This window comes from Mustela nivalis (genome assembly GCF_964662115.1).
Source record: "Mustela nivalis genome assembly, chromosome: 7".
NCBI classification, from domain to species: Eukaryota; Metazoa; Chordata; class Mammalia; order Carnivora; family Mustelidae; genus Mustela; species Mustela nivalis.
Window position 1 is genome coordinate 48,331,712 of NC_139026.1, and position 15,832 is coordinate 48,347,543.

The 15,832-nt window shown below is 39.3% G+C and overlaps 1 long non-coding RNA gene across 1 annotated transcript; it reads right to left on the minus strand.

The window, feature by feature from the left end:
• Window positions 1-3,900: 3,900 nt before the first annotated feature.
• Window positions 3,901-12,101, minus strand: LOC309870566. The gene is made up of 3 exons (XR_014314711.1): window positions 12,037-12,101; window positions 7,112-7,316; window positions 3,901-5,624 (listed from the first exon to the last, which is right to left on the minus strand). It is a non-coding gene; the product is annotated as an uncharacterized lncRNA (long non-coding RNA).
• Between the last annotated feature and the right edge of the window lie 3,731 nt (window positions 12,102-15,832).

Below are 15,832 nucleotides of genomic sequence, written 5' to 3' on the forward strand. Positions count from 1 at the left end.
TCTGTCAAATAAATAAATAAAATCTAAAAAATAAAAAAATAGACACAAATAAATGGGAGTAAAAATATACCTTGTTCAGGGGTCAAAAGTCTCCATAGTTTCAGATCAGTTCTTTCTGAATTGATCTGCAGATCTAATGCAACCCCAAACATAAGCCTCGGGGAGTTTTTGGTAGAAATTGACAAGCTGATCTTACAACTTACATGGAATTGCAAAGCACCTATGTCACCCAAAACAACATTGAAAAACAAGAAAAAAATTAGAGGACCAACACTACTATTTTTGAGTGCTATGGAGTGAATTATCTACCCCCTCCCTGAATTAGTATGTTGATGCCCTAACTCCCAATGTGATAGTATTTGGAGATGGGGTCTTTGGGAGGTAATTAGGTTTAAATGAAGTCCTGAGGGTACAAACCAGGAAGAGAGCTCTGAACAGAACCTGAACATGTTGGCACCCTGATTTCCGACCTTCGGCCACTGAACTGTGAGAAAATAATTTCTGAGGTTTAAGCCACCAGTCTGTGGCATACCAAACAGACTAATACATCAAGACTTATTATAAAAGTAACCAATATAAGGTACTATTGGAGTCAAGAGAAACACACAGATCAGTGGAACAGAATGCAGAGTCCATGAATAGACCCACACATATTTGGACAACTTGTATCTGATTAAAGTGCAAAGGTAATTAAAAGAAGAAAATATAATCTTTTCAACAAATGGTGTTGAAACAATTGAATACATATATGCAAAAAAAAATTAAGTTTGTTTTATACATCTCACCATATACTCACCATAAAGATTAAATAAAATTTGATCACAGACCTAAATATAAAGCCTGAAACTATAAAGCACAGGGGAAAAATCACAAAGATTTTATAAACAACACCAAAAGCATGACCCATAAATTGAAAAAAAAGTAAAGACTGGACTTTATCAAAATTAAAAATGTCTGTTCTTCGGAAGACACTGTTAAGAGAATGAAAAGAAAAGCCAGAGACTGGGAGAAAATATTTGTAAATCATATATTTGATAAAGGCTCTATATCCAGAAGATACAAAGAACACTCAAATCTCAATAATAAGAAAATAACTCAGTATTTTTTTAAGGGCCAAACATTTGAATATTTTTCCAATGAAGAAAAAATAAAAAGCAAGAAGATGCTCAATATTGATAGTCACCAGGGAATATAAAACCACAATATGATATCACCACCACTCTATTAGAATGGCTGAAAAAAAGATTGTCTCTGCTAAGACAAGAATGTGGAGGAATTGAAACTCATACACTGCTGCTGGGAATGTTGAACACTTTAGAAAACAGTGTGGCAGTTTCTTAAAAATTTAAACATATGCCTACCATGTGACCCACCCCTCCCTCATTTCTGTATCTATCCAAGAGAAATGAAATCCTTCACCCATACAAAGACTTGTATGTGAATATTTATAGCAGCTCTATTTGTCATAGTAAAAAACTAGGGTTAAAAACCTTATTTCCATTAACTGGTGAGTTTGTTCTTTGTGGTTTTTCCAGACAAGGAATGAACTGCTGATACACACTTTAATGTGAAAGAATCTCAAAATAATTATGCTGAATGAAAGAAGTTATATGAGCATATACAGTGTGATTTCATTTATATAAAATACTAAAAAGTGCAAACTGCGTTATTCTCACAGAAAGCAGAGCAGCAGTTGCCTGAGATTGTGTGGGGAGGAATGGGAAGAGGGGAACACCAAGGGCATGAGCACACTCCTGGGCACGATGAATTTTTTCCTTATCTTGATTACAGTGAGAATTTTAAGGGTGTGCACATAAGTCCCCAAGTTATCAAATTATATTCTTTAAATATGTGCAGTTTATTTTATGTCAAGTATACATCAGTAATATTGGTAAAAACTAAGTAAAATTAATACCTGTATATAGTAAAGAAAAATAACCCAAAAAACCCTCAACTAGGACAAGATAGAAAGAAAAGCCGTTCTTCCTTCTTGCAGCCTTCCACTCACCAATAATAACTACTTTTAACTGTCTCTTTTTATTTTTTTCTGAGGATTGCCTCCCTAACTCTGATTATGATTATGCCTCTATTTCTAGACGGATCAACTTTAAATACCTTTTGACCTCTCTTTTTAAAAATATGAGTAAGTAAACTTTTTGAAACTATGGCTTCTCCTTTCCAGTCTCTGCAGATTTAATGTTAATTTTTAGTTCTTTTGTTTTCCAATGTTTTAACATCGTCATTTCTGATGTTTTACCATCGTTGTCATCATCATCATCATCATCAAAAGCAGTCACTTTTAATGTGTCAGATTAATATAAGCACTTGAAAAATAGGTTGTTAGGTAGATAGGTAGGTAGGTAGATAGGGAGGCACACAAAAACAATTTTCCCAAGTTGAAGTGTAGAAGAAGAACTGAAACCCAGGTGTTTTGGCTCCAGGGTCTGTGCTCAGAACAGCCATGCTATTCTGTGTCAGTGTGATGTCAATATAATAAATGTAAACAGTATGCTTAACACTGTATTTGACCCCTCAAACATAGATACAGTACCTCTTAACTCCCTTAATGTTTGATGAAGAAATCCAACATCACTTCATTTTCCTCTACCTCTGTACCCCTTTCTAAACCTCGATTCCAGTATACTATTGTTTTTACATTTATTCTGCAATTACAATTAATTTTTGATGCATTGTCTATAAATTGATTGTTTTCATTGACATCTAAAAGGTAGTATTCACAGTAATATTTCTATGGGACTGCAGAGCCAAGTAATGCCATTAAGCCCATAGAGATGTAACTCTTATCAATCAATCTTTGCTATTTGAAGTAGAACGGAACTTTAAAGTTTGGAGAGGGTTAGGATGGCACCATGTCTTAATGACTCAATGTACCTTTGACTTTTCAAAAGATAATCCAGCCTCTTAATCATTCTATTTGTTAGAAGAAGAAATCCATATTCTCCTAAAAGAGATTCTTCACAGAGCTTCTGACTTATTATTCTAATTAGCACTGATAGCTATCTAGGCCAGCCTCAAATTACTTTTCACTACAATCCGGGGTTAGATCCACTGTTCCTTGGAGTCTGTAATTTCCTCTTACTTGGATTTTCCTGTTTTACCTGAGTAATTCTTTCAGAAATAGTTTGTAAGTGATAAATGTTCCAAGCTCTTGCTTGTTTGAAAATGCCGTAGTTTTTACTGATATTTGGCTAGGTAAGAGAATTTGAGGTTCAAAAACATTTTTTTCCCCTCAACATCTTGCAGACATGATTCTTAATTTTTTCCTAGCATCTAGAACTGATGATCTAGCTAATGTCAGTTGGATTCTCATTTATTTTTGAGTGATTTATTCTTTTAGTTTTTTAGAAGCTTCCCTCTCTTCTCTGTGTCTAAAATGTCACAAGAACATGTCTTGGGATAGGTTTGTTCATTCATCCTTTTCTGCATTCTCTAGCTCCTTCTAATCTGAAGTCCTGTTTCTTTATTTTTTATTTTTTATTTTTTTTTTTAGTCCTGTTTCTTTATATCTAGAAAATTCTCTTGTTCTCTCTTTTGTCTCTTTACCTATTCTAAACATCCTTTGGTTATTTGATCTTATGGACTGTCCTCTAATCTTTTAATTTTTCTCCTATATTTTCCATCTCTAACTTTTTGCTCTATATTCAGAGAAGTTCCTTCCATTTTTTTTTTCATTGAATTTTTAACTTTGGCAGTTTTTTCTTTTTTTCATTTTTTCTTTTTTTCATTTTTCATTTTGGTATTGATTGTTCTTTTTGTTGCCCACGTATTTTTGCTTTACAAATGCTTTTTTTTTGGAAAATTTTTTCTATGAAGACACTAAATAGAATAAAGATAATGTCTATTTCCTGAATTCCTATTTCCCCCAGGGTCAGTTTATTTCAACCTGCATTTTGATTCTTATTTTTCCTCAGATTTTGATGATCTTTGGCTATCAATTCATATTTATGACTGAGGCAGACCAGCTTGTTTAATACAGAGAGCCCTCCTTGCCTAGGTCTCATCTTCTGTCCACATGGGTGGGCCTTTTGACTGGCGGGCTTTGCTCAGACCTTGAGGTGGAAGAGGAAGAAGCAGGATGCCCCACCCGCTGCCTCTCCCATTTGCCAGCTCAGATGAGAAGAATTGTCTTTCGGGTGGGCATCACCCCTTTTTGGTCTCCTCCTCATATAGACTCTTCTCAATTATTTTAAAGATTAGTCCTTTGGTTTTAGCCTGAGCATGTGATGCAGGGAAGGGGAATGCGGGCTATGACTCACAGTTATTCCACAGTTGATTTCCTTCCAGCTTCCCTCTCGCACTCCACAGAGCCTCTGTGGGTCTGCTGCCAGGAAAAATAGCTCCAGCCCCTACTTCAGCCTTCTCCTGTGAATGTGATTTAATCTGTTAATATAATTCCAAGTATTTTTTACTTTCAAGAGATTTGTCTGTATCTCTAGTTTCCAGATGCCCTTTCTCCTGCCCCCAGAGCTGTCTTTAGTATTCTCTGTTCCTCTTTACTAATATTTCTGTGCAGTTTCGGAGCAGAAAAGAGGTATATGTAGGTGCTCCTGTCTGCCATCTTGAACAAGAATCCCTATTGCTTCTTTAGACATCTTTGTGATATCTACCTTATTTGGGGGCAAAAGGCTCCATGTAGTTTGCACAAAGGGCCATGGGACCATACAAGCAAGGCTAATTTCTCTTCCACTTGTCAGCTGTCAAGATATTTTAAAACCAGTTTTGTATCCTCCTATCTTCTCCAGGTCAAATATTTCTATTTCCATTAGCCATGCCTCATTGAATTTTTAGTCCTCCTCTCCTATCATTCTGATCATTTTCTCCTGAACTTCCTCCATCTCTCTAAAAGAATTCAATGGAATGCCTAGGATAGTAATGCTGGAAGCTATTTCATAGTGATCTAATTCTCCCTACCATATCACACATCCACATTGTCCAGTTAGTCTTTCTTCCCTGCCCTAGACACATAAAATGAATGTTTTACCATGAGCAGTTGCTGGGAGGCACTGTACACAATAATGATATATTTAAGAGCCATAAAATTTTGGGAAGATACAAGAGGAATTTCTGTCCAAGAATTTCCAGGCTCTCAACCACAGCTTCCAGCTTTATACACAATTACTTTATCACTTAAATAAAGGTTATTTAAAAACTCTTAATTTTAGTCATTTTGTAAAGAATGGTACTATGTACTGAAGAAGAAATTTGGTATAAATTGTTCCTAAACTGACTGAATCACACAGTTGAGCTCACTATATATTTTTTTCCCAAGTATTTGGAATGCAACTTAAGAACTCCAGCACATTTCCCATTAGCAAAAGGGAACACTTCTAAGAGCCTGAGATTGTCGTGAAATCACTACCAACTAAAATATGTAAAACACTTAAAAATCAGTAAGAAGATGATGAAGACAAACATATACCAATCTAAAACATCACAGCTTTGGTGACATCCCGTTATAGCAGACAGAGTTTTAAAATTTAAATACAATGTTGTCTGACAAAATTACATGGTATAGTTCTCAGATAACACAAAGATTCTTCTGATATGTGCACCTTCCTTGGAATATCCCCTGCTCTTGGTTCCTTGAAGAGCATATTTAAAAACTCTAAAAGAAAAAAAAAGATTTACAAGTATATTAATATATAAGGAATTATTTATAAATCAGGTGTATTAAAAGAATAAAACTTTTCATACAAACTTTAGAGATAATGTTTTCAAAATCTATTTGTTTAAAAGAAATGTTTAAGAAACTGCTTTGTACTAGGCACCTGTGATTCAGTAATATACTAGAAATCTGCAGTTTCTATTTTCATGGAGCTTAGTTGAATGAAAGATCCTCAAATTTGTTAAAGCACATTCTTTCTACAACTTTGGTTAAAGAGGATAGATTCAGATGTACGTGAAATGATGCCACCAACCTCTAGAAAGCAAGAAGCCTAGCATCTTTTCCATTCTCTGGGCCAAGTGGACTGTGTCAGTAACACTTACGGAATGTTGACTATGAGGAATCAGAGCTTAAAAGTTAGCTGGAAGTTGCTGGAAGTTAAGAAGCCATCTCAGGAAACATTTGTTGGTCATTCCCGTCTTATTTCTTCTGATCAGTGGGAACTTGGGGGAGAAGGCATTCTAGTTTCTGCAAGTGTGTGGCTGCACCTGGTACTTGGTGGGCCTCTGAGATCTCCTGCCTTTACAACTGAATCTCCTACAAGCCTCATGAAACACACGCTGATCTTGGTGGGAGAGCTATTTTTGGTCCTCTGTGCACATTATGCTCTTTGACACTTCCTTTCCTTCTCCTGAAATGCCCTTGCTCTCCTCAGTCACCTGGAGTCCTCCTCCTCAGGTTGAAAGGCTCTGCTCAAACACTGCTTCCCCTGGGAGGCCTTCACCGACCTCCGGACCGGTTAGTCAACTAGTAGGGTTGTGGCATTATCTATGAGAAGAGACAGATGGGGAAATGTATCCTGGTTCTAGCTTTTACCAGGTGTGGAGTTACATGAACCTTCTGAACCTTACTTTTTCCCACGTATAAAATACAGATATTTGCCTGCCAGGGCTGTTTTGAGGATTAAATAAAATGGTGATTGTCAGGTCCCTAACCAGAGAGCTTGGCACACAGCACTCAATAAAAGGTGCTTTCCATCCCCTCCTCTCTAGTCACGCCTTGGAGTTGGCATGAACTTAAACTTGCTTAGATCAACTATGGCCCTTCTGAGAATCAACAGGTTTACAATAATACAGGTGAAAAACAGTATTACAAATCAAAGCTTATTCAGGATTTTCCAATTCCTTACAAAGATGCTCTGTGTGAAGAATGACTATAAAGTAATTAAAATGATCTTCTACTTGAAGTGCATGCATGCCATACTTTGAAAGACCTTCATCAAAAGCCTCATCAGTGTGCATTCCAGGCCTCTATCAGTTTTCCATGGAGGTCAATTCTATATTCTTAGCAATCACATCTGCTCTTGTAACTATTTTGCAGACTCATTCCTCGGCCAAAGTACACAGTATATCCAGAGCAAAGATGTCAGAAATGTGGTAACATTGTATGAGCAATAATTGTTATATGTAATAAGAATTTCCATACCTCCGGAGTCTTTCACCCATTCCTTAAATGGTCTGCAGATATTCCTGACCCCTCACAACATCCTCGGTGGCAGGTCAGTGGTGCTGTCAGAACCAAGTTGGCCCAGGGTTCAAAGCTGTTGGCAGAAATCTCGTATCGGTGTAGTGGAGTGGTGCTGGTTCTGTTTTCTGAAGAGGTGAATCTGGACACGGAACATGGAGTGGTCCTAAACAGGCCAGAAAGTTTCATGTTAGGGTCTAGTTTTCACTCCATTTTGAAAAATTTGGGAACCATTAGTGCCTTATTCAGTCACTCACTCAGCAACTAGGTTTATAAACCTAGTGGTAAAAAGTACGGAATCTGGAGAGAGAAGCCTGGGTTCATGTTCCTGCTCTACTACCCATAGCTTTGAGGCCTTGGGTGAGTGACTTCCTCCTACTATGGTTTAGCTTCCCCATCTCTAAAATGGGGATAACAAGACTAACTACATCATAGGGCTGGAAGGAACAGGGAGGGCCTGGCACATAATTAATGCTCCTGATTATTAGGAAACATTAGTGTTACCTTTTATTTCTGTCCTAGGCACTAAGAGTAATGGTGAACAAAGGCACTCAGTGAATATTTAGTGGATGACTAATGCACAATCATAACAGAGTAAAGCCATAAATACAGATTTGGGATACCCAGGTGGTTTTCATGAATGGCTGATGTCAGAGAACAAAAACGTAAACATTCATATGATTGTCTCAACAAAATGCTCATTTGCCTGAGAGCAGGAATAGAAAAATATAGTGAAACTATCACCTGATGTCATAACAGGCAAACCAATGACAGTAAGCCAAGTAGCTCTGTGCACAAGGTTCTTTTTTAATTTGGCTGTAGGATGATTTTTTTTTTTTTTAATAAGCTTGTGAACCTTGTTTAATGGTTTGCCCAAAATACTGACTCTCCAGTGAGGTCATGTTTGGAAATATATGTATCAACATTTTAAAGAACTCAGAACCATAAGGAAATCCTCAATACTTCAGCCAAATTCTGTCTTGAAATTGAAATAAGTGAGTTGTAAAAATTAGAGGAAGGCATATTCTCAATTGGATCATTGTTCTGTGCTACCCTTTATACAGAATAAGTTCAGAGTAAAGGGACTTCGGGATATCATTAAAACTGTCAGCTGCATGAACCAGTTCTAACCATGGCTAAAACTTTTAGCACTACTTAAAAATACTCCAGAGAGAAGAGCTACAATATTTACATCTGCCTACAAGCACAGAATCATCTTAATTCTCAATTTTAAAGATGGATATTTTCTTTGAAAGTTCTTTAAAACATATGTTCTGTGACAAGGAAACTTTAAAAAGCATTAATGCCTAAAGCTGCAAGCAAGAGCTCTTCAGGAAGGTGTTAAAAGAGTAAATGCAAGCAGTCGATAGGAATCTAAAACAGGATGGGGGCCAGAGAACAGAGAGGGCTGAGGGAGAGGTTCATGTCCTCCCGTTGTAAAAGGGAGAATGTGTGTCCACATGACCCAAAACACTCTTTTACTATTTTCCCAGAAATGATGAAATATTAAGAAGCAGGAGAACTTAGAGAGTTGATCCATACTAAGAAAGGCCTTTTCAGGTATCCATGTCGATATAAGGGGTAGTTTAACAACTAATGAAAACAGACTACTGCCAAGAGAGGATAGAAAAGCCAGAAAGAAGGGTGAAGCCATTCTTTATTTTTTTTTTTTTTAATATTTTATTTATTTATTTGACAGAGAGAGATCACAAGCAGGCAGAGGCCAAAGAGGAAGGGAAGCAGGCTCCATGCTCAGCAGAGAACCCGATGCGGGACTCGATCCCAGGACCCTGAGATCATGACCCGAGCCGAAGGCAGCGGCTTAACCCACTGAGCCACCCAGGCGCCCCAAGCCATTCTTTAAAATACAGTATTGAGAAGCTGCCTTCAGTATGGGCATCCTGAAACCACAAATGATCCCAGGTAATCAATTAATCTCTCTCTCTCTCTCACACACACACACGCACACAATGATTGCTAAAGGAGAGATTCGCTGTTATTCCTTTGCAGACAGGTATTGTGTCGCTTTAAATTTTGCTCTGTTCAAATAGCGAATTGCATTTACATATAGAGTCCTTTCATGTTTTTGCTTCTCGTGAGTTATTTTAGTCATAGCAAAGAAAGTAAAATAACGTGGAAGTACGAGTTATATGCTCTTCTGGCCTGCAGCTTATTTGGATTATACACAGAATGTACTTTGTCACCTTATTATTCTCTACAGCAATTTTTCTTTCAGGAGGAAATGAATCCGAAATATATGTGTATATCCAAAGTATTATTTGGAAAATGTTAATTGGTATTATGCCTTAACATGTTAACATTGATCTTCTCTTGGTGGCCAATTATCACAAACTTCATGGCCTGAAACAACACAGGTTTGTTATCTTAGAGTACTGTAGGTTAAAAGTATACATGTCTCACTGGGGTAAAATCAGAATGTCAGCAGGACTGCATTACTTTCTGGAGGCTCTAGGGGAGAGAATACATTTTTTGCCCTTTCCAGCTTTTAGAGGTCACCTGCATTCTTTGGCTCGTGGCTTTCTTCCTAAAAACCCCAGCCTGCATAGTTATATCTCCCTCTGACTCTCTCTTGCTGCCTCCTCCTTCCACTTCCAAGAACCCCTGAGATTACAGGGGGCCTCCCTGGATAGTCCAGGATATTCTCTTCATCTTAAGGTCTGTTGATTAACCACCTTAATTCCATCTGTGCCTTTAAGCCCTCAATGTCATGTATATTAGTCTGCTCTGGCTGCCATAAAATAATACTGCAGACTGGGTGGTCTAAAAAGCAGAAATATATTTTTTCACACTTCTGGAAGTTCAAGGTTTAAAGTGCAGAATCAAGAGGCCAGCAGGGTTGGGGTCTAGTGAGGCTTCTCTCCTTGGTTTGCAGATGGCCAACTGCCTTCCCGCTATCTCCTCTCATGACCTTTCCTCTGAGTCTGTGGGCAGAGAGAGAAGGAGCTCTGGTGTCCCTTCTTATAAGGACACCAGTCCAAGGGAGTAGGTCCCCACCCTTATGATCTCATTTAATCTTAATTACTTCTTGAAAGCCCCATCTCCAAATACGGTCACATTGAAGGTTAGGGCTTGCTAAAAAAAAAAAAAAAAAAAAAAACTCTACTTAGAATACTCTGACACCAAAAGCATGGCGTTTTACTCACCAAGAAGCAATTCTCCAACTCTCCAGGTACCAATGAGGTGTCCTACAATTTAATTCAATCCCGACACTCTTGGAATTAGGCAGACTGCATAGGTTAAGAGCTCAGTCCCACAAGACTGCTTCTACTTCAGATACCACTCACGTGGATCCCAAGTTGTCACCCATGCTCTGACCAAGCAGCTGGAAGGGGTTCCCACAACCTCCTCTTCAGGTTCAATAATTTGCTATAAAGGCTCACAAAACTCAGGGAAATACTGTCTTTACATTTACCAGTTTATTATAAAGGATATTAATGAACAGCCAGACAAAGACATGCACAGATTATGCTACAGAAGGGTCCCAAGTGTGCAAGCTTCTGTTCCTGAGGAGTGGGGGTACACTCACCTACTTGCACTTGGGTACAATCACCAACCCAGAAGTTCTCTGAACACTGTACTATTAACAGAGGTTTCATCATGCAGGCATGATCGATTACCAACTCAATTTCCAGGCAGTCTCCCATTCCCAGAGGTCAGGATGGAGGTGATGGTAGAGAGGAGGGCTAAAAGTTCATGGCTTGGTCTTTCTAGTGACCAGCTCCCATCCTGACACTAGGAAGGGGCTCCCAGTCACCAGTCATCTCATTAATATACCGAGAGACATTCTTACTGGTGTGAAGGTTCTAAGGGACTTAGTACCTCTTGCCTTGGGAGCTGGGGACTAAGTCCAGATGTTATAACAAAAGATGTTGCTGTCATTCTTACCACTCTGGAAATTACAAGAGTTTTAGAAGCTCTGTGCCAAGAACTAGGGACAAAGACCAAGTATATATTTCTTATATCATGAGCTTCTACCTATGATTTTTTTTTTTTTTTTTGTGAGGACACATTTCAGTCCATGACATCATATAATCTAACATATTCACAAGTTCTCGGAATAAGGACGTGGATGTCTGTGATGGAGCCATTATTCCACCTGGCACAGTGCTGCACTTTGAGTTGATTGCAGACCCACTATAGTGAGGTACTCCTGAGGTCAAATGAGGGATCAAAAGGGAGGCTGGTCCCAGACAGGGCCAGGAAGGAAGAGGAAAGACACTGTGTGGGACAATGGCTTTTTGGCCCTTTTCCCCCAAAGTGGTTGTAATTGCTGCTTGAGCCACTTCCAAACAGAGAACCAGCCTTGCTTCCTCTCTGGCACTGGTTCAGGGAAAGATCAATGCAAGCACTTACTCGGAGTAAAACGTGGACGTGGCAGTGGTGTCAGGCCCTCCGAACCTAGGGCTCTGACAGTTGCAACACTGTGACGACTCATGGTGCTCAGAGGTTAATCTGAACACTATTAAATGGCCTGTGCTATCAGATCCTTATGGAGAGCCTGTGGGTCAAGCACTCTATCCTGGGTTTTAAAACCCATTTCAGGATAGCATGATGCATGAGAGAGACAAGAAGTAAGTACAGTGTTCTAGTTATAAAGGAGTATGCCTCTGAGAAATCCAGTGAGAAGCTGATTCTTAGAGCAGGCGAGACCTCACATCTTTATATTCCCCTTTTATCATTCATGAAGGTCACTGGGTTAATCAGTCCCATTATTCATCATTTGTGTGCCAGGACACACAGGGATGTGGCCATCTTGATAAAAGGCTTTACTGTTCTCAAGAGGAAATAATTAGCCCAGGGAGTAAGAGATTTGCAGATTCCAAGCAGAAAAGGAGACAGCAAGTATCAGAACAAAAACAACTCACCTGCAGCTTCCCCTCCACTTTCTTCTGGTACTGTTATCACCTCTACTTGCTGCTGGCTGGGGGCCTGTTAATGAATTTTTACCCAGAATTAGCTACCATTCTGTTATCACCAAAAAGATCAAGCAATCAAAGTATGAAAGAGAGGAGATTAAGATAAGGAAATACTTTCATGTCCTTCTCCCATCTATTGAACACACACATACATCCAAATCTTATTAAAGAATAAATTAGTAACTGTACGTAAGATGTAAAAAAATGTAAGGTATAGAAAGTATTTATGCTCTTCATCTTGCATTGGTTCCAAAAGCCACACACACACACACACACACCCAAATACCTATATATTAACTCGGTCTCGGCCATATCCTGAGCATAGTGTCCATGTGTGAAGGTGAGAATTGAAGCAATGCACACTGGAATACAGAAAATCGTATTAAGTCACTAAACTGCCCCTTCTTATACACACGGCAGACATTGCTAATCAATCATGGCATTATTTCCTATAAAATCCAGAAGAAACTTCAGAATCCCAGGACAGGGTTCTAGGTGGTGGCTACCAAGCATTCAGGGTTGGTATTAGAAATGAAACCTATTTGCCTGCTGGTGTATAACATTTCTAATTTCTTCCTCTCTACTAGCTTCTTCCTCACTTCCTCCAAGTATACACAGGACTTACTCTCAACAGCGAATATTTGTGGAGCACCTACTCTGGACCAGGCGCTGTTGAAGGCAGTAGGAAATACAGTGGCAACATGAATTTACATGATCCCTGTCCTAATGTAGGTTATACGTAGGGATACAGACTATAAGACATCATTAAACCAATAAAACAAGATAGTTTCAGATGCTGATAAGTGCTTTAAAGAAATAAAACAGGGCGATGCGATGGAGAGAGACGAGAATGGGAAAACCATTGGTAGAGAAGTGCTGTGGGAGCTGTGAGTGGATCTCTACACATTTCCTCACCACCGGCCTCCTTCTCAGCCACCTGATGATCCATTCCCTCTCCTTTACTTTCGTGAAACCTCTTTCTGGAAGAACACTGATGATCTCTTTTGTGCACATCTCTTTGACCCTTTCCACGTATTCACTCTGAAGTTTTTATTGAGGCCCTGTTTTTGTCCCAAACTCTATACTGGTCACTGGAGATACCATAGCAAGCAGGAAGGACAGTCCATTGCCCTCATGGTACACAAAAGCTAATAAACTAGGCCTAACAATGAAGTGTAAGGTCTATGAAGGTGGGTGTTGTGGTCATTATGGGAGACCACGGCAGGGACACCACAGCTAGTGTGAGGGAGTCTGAGTGAGGTGAGGGACAGGGAGGGCAGAGGAAGCACAGGGGGAATTAGCCAGGCCAAGAAGAGAACATACTCCAGGCAGTGAAAACCAGAGGTGAGAAAGAGCACAGCAAGTGGTGGGAGCGGAAACGGTTCAGCTCTAGGTAAATAAGACAGGAAGTCACTTTCCTCACTATTATTAAAAAGTGTTCTGGGGCGCCTGGGTGGCTCAGTGGGTTAAGCCGCTGCCTTCGGCTCGGGTCATGATCTCAGGGTCCTGGGATTGAGTCCCACATCGGGCTCTCTGCTCGGCAGGGAGCCTGCTTCCCTCTCTCTCTCTCTCTGCACCAGCCTCTCTACCTACCTGTGATCTCTCTCTGTCAAATAAATAAATAAAAAAATCTTTAAAAAAAAAAAAGTGTTCTTACTCACTTGGGCCATAGTATCTTCTTTCAGTTTTATTCCTTCCCTTCCAAATATCTTTCTGCTTAATAATGTATTGGTTTTTTTAAATATCATTAAAATGTAAATGCTCATGAAAATTGGTAAAAAGTAGCTAAAGGAAGTAAAATGAAAATCAACCCCTTCTTAACATATTGTCTATGTCCTCCTAATAGTTTTCCCATCTCTCTGCCTCTGCCTCTTTTGAAGAGGATGGAATTCAGTTTTATGTCCTATTTTGTTTTGAGGAAGAGCTTTTTACTTAACATGACACTGTGAACATTTTGTCCATGAAAACATAAATTCATCATAATCTATTAAGCAATCCTCTGTTGATGGATACAGGGTTTTTTTCCCCCCTATGTTTGTGATGCTTAGTATAATTATGATTATCCTTGTACATAAATCTTTGTTTACATTGTGGATTATTGTGAGATTCCTGGAGGTAGATTTGTCAAGTAAAAACAAATGAGTGTTTCTGAAGCTCTTAGTGCTGATTGCCAAGTTGCCCTCCAGAAGGTTCTGTTAATTATACCCCAGTAGCAGCGAATGCGTGTTCTGTGCCACTGCATACCCTTGCCAGCATGGCACTTCATTGTTTTATTCATTGTTGATACTTCATGGGTTAAAAATAATCTCGTTGCTTGACTTTACATTACTTTGATTCACATTTATAAATTGGTTTTTTGGGTCAATTTACATTTCTCATATAATTTTTTTAAATTTTTTAAAGATTTTATTTATTTACTTGACAGAGAGAGAGATCACAAGTAGGCAGAGAAGCAGGCAAAGAGAGAGGGAGAAGCAGGCTCCCCGCAGAGAAGAGAGCCCGATGTGGGGCTCGATCCCAGGACCCTGAGATCATGACCTGAGCCGAAGGCAGAGGCTTAACCCGCTGAGCCACCCAGGTGCCCCTCTCATATAAATTTTTTAAACCTGTCATTTATCCATTTATTTCACTGGCTTATTAGTGCTTTTCTTGCTGATTTAAAAAGTCCTTAATATATTAGTTAAATTGAAGCTGTGAATCTTGAGATTTTGTAGGCAAATAGTCCTCTCAACTTTCCATTTAAAAACTTTTAATACTTGTTTGTAATTTTTATATAGTCACATTTAAAAAAAACACATTTATTTTCAGCCTATGTTATTTGAATTAAAAAATACAACCTGCATGGTGTCTTCAGAATGGTGCATGGTCTTATCCCCACCTCACCTCACATGAAATAGAACTCATGGTCTGGGACCATTATTAATCCTATCCATTTAGCTCTCCCTAACTTCTTGCAGGCTGTTAGGGCTCCTCTGTCTCATGAAATCTCACCATTTCCACTTGGCTCCCCTCCAGTGTTTCTCCACAGGAAACCAGAATGACTGTTTAAAAATCTACTTTAAATGCTCCAATGGCTTCCGGATGTAATCAGAACAAATTTCCAACCCCTCTACATGGTTTATGCGGTCTTCTCCCTGGGCTGCTCTTGCTTTCCTCTCGCTCCTCATCTTGTGCCATCCTTTCCCTGGCTCACCAAATTCCAGACACCCAGGCCTTCGATCTGTTGTAGAACTCACGTTCTGGATTGTTCTTCCCTGGGTTTTTAAGCTGCCCCCCTCCTTATAAACACCACATAAATGGCACTGTACCAAATGAGGTCTTTGCTGACCTCCCAGCCTCTCATTCCTTCTCACAAAAGATAGCTACTTCTCCTTCATGGCACTTTTCATAATTTATAATTGACATTTTTGTGGTTATCTGTTTCATATCTGTCTCCCTTACGAACCTGTTATCTCCAGACACGACTCTGTTTTATTTGCCATATATGCCCAGAGACAAAGATGGAGGGAAGCAGGGGAAGGGGTTCCTCTTCTTTCCTCAGTTCAGTTCTGCTCATCTTTCCATTGGAAAAATTCCTCCCAGATGCTAAGAAAAGCTTTGCAGTGTTAGCTTTTGGTAAGGGCCGCTTTGCCCAACCTCAGGTAAAGGAGAGCTTTGTAGAGGAAGTGATGTAGGGTCTGGGCCAAGTCCCACAGGAAGAGGCAGAGATCAGGAAAGGCATTCTTGAGAGAATGCGTGTGCAGTG